General features: G+C 46.3%; 1 long non-coding RNA gene across 1 annotated transcript in view; it reads right to left on the bottom strand.

The window, feature by feature from the left end:
* Positions 1-351: 351 nt before the first annotated feature.
* LOC108448917 overlaps positions 352-557 on the bottom strand; it is a 20,848-nt gene continuing 20,642 nt past the window's right edge. Inside the window, exon 3 of the long non-coding RNA XR_001864999.1 lies at positions 352-464. This is a non-coding gene — a long non-coding RNA (uncharacterized LOC108448917). The remainder of the gene's footprint in view (positions 465-557) is intronic.

Here is a 557-nt window from a genome sequence, read left to right as displayed (position 1 = left end):
CCAAGAATGTAGGCAAAAAGCACTAAGAATACAGAAGTTGTGAAAAGGTATAAAAGAAAAGGCAAAAATCTTCATGGCATCATTGCAACAAGAGCAGCAGAGAAACAAAGGGCAGAGGCTGCAGTGAACAGGAAATTCAGCATCTCAGCTGCCTCCTCAAACACCTCGTTTCTCAAGGTACGAGCTGCTCTTCATCCAGCCTCAGTCTGGGCAGCTTCCACATGGAACATCCCTGAGAGAGAGAGAGAGAGACCCACCAGGGACAGCACAACGTGGGGGTCTGTGTGCTGAGCTTTGATGGGTTACCCTTCTTTCTCGGGCCAGGGTAAGAGAGCAGAGGCGGCTGCTGTCCTGCTGAGTTCTTTATTTCACAGTCTCACAGCTGTCTTGAAGGCAGGGTTCGAAGGGGGTTACATGATGAAGCCAAGCAGCAGCAGCAACAGCAGGCAAAACAGCTGCTTCTTCTAATTCCAGTTTCTTCTATGTATTTTTTTCTTACAGAAGTGTGGATTATATTTGTTAACTGCCCAATAAGATTAACACATGATTCTAGTTTT

The sequence above is a fragment of the Corvus brachyrhynchos genome, unplaced genomic scaffold (genome assembly GCF_000691975.1).
Source record: "Corvus brachyrhynchos isolate BGI_N302 unplaced genomic scaffold, ASM69197v1 scaffold149, whole genome shotgun sequence".
In the NCBI taxonomy this organism is placed as follows: domain Eukaryota; kingdom Metazoa; phylum Chordata; class Aves; order Passeriformes; family Corvidae; genus Corvus; species Corvus brachyrhynchos.
The sequence above is the reverse complement of the archived record's forward strand: the minus strand, read 5'-3'. Positions and strand labels throughout refer to the sequence as shown.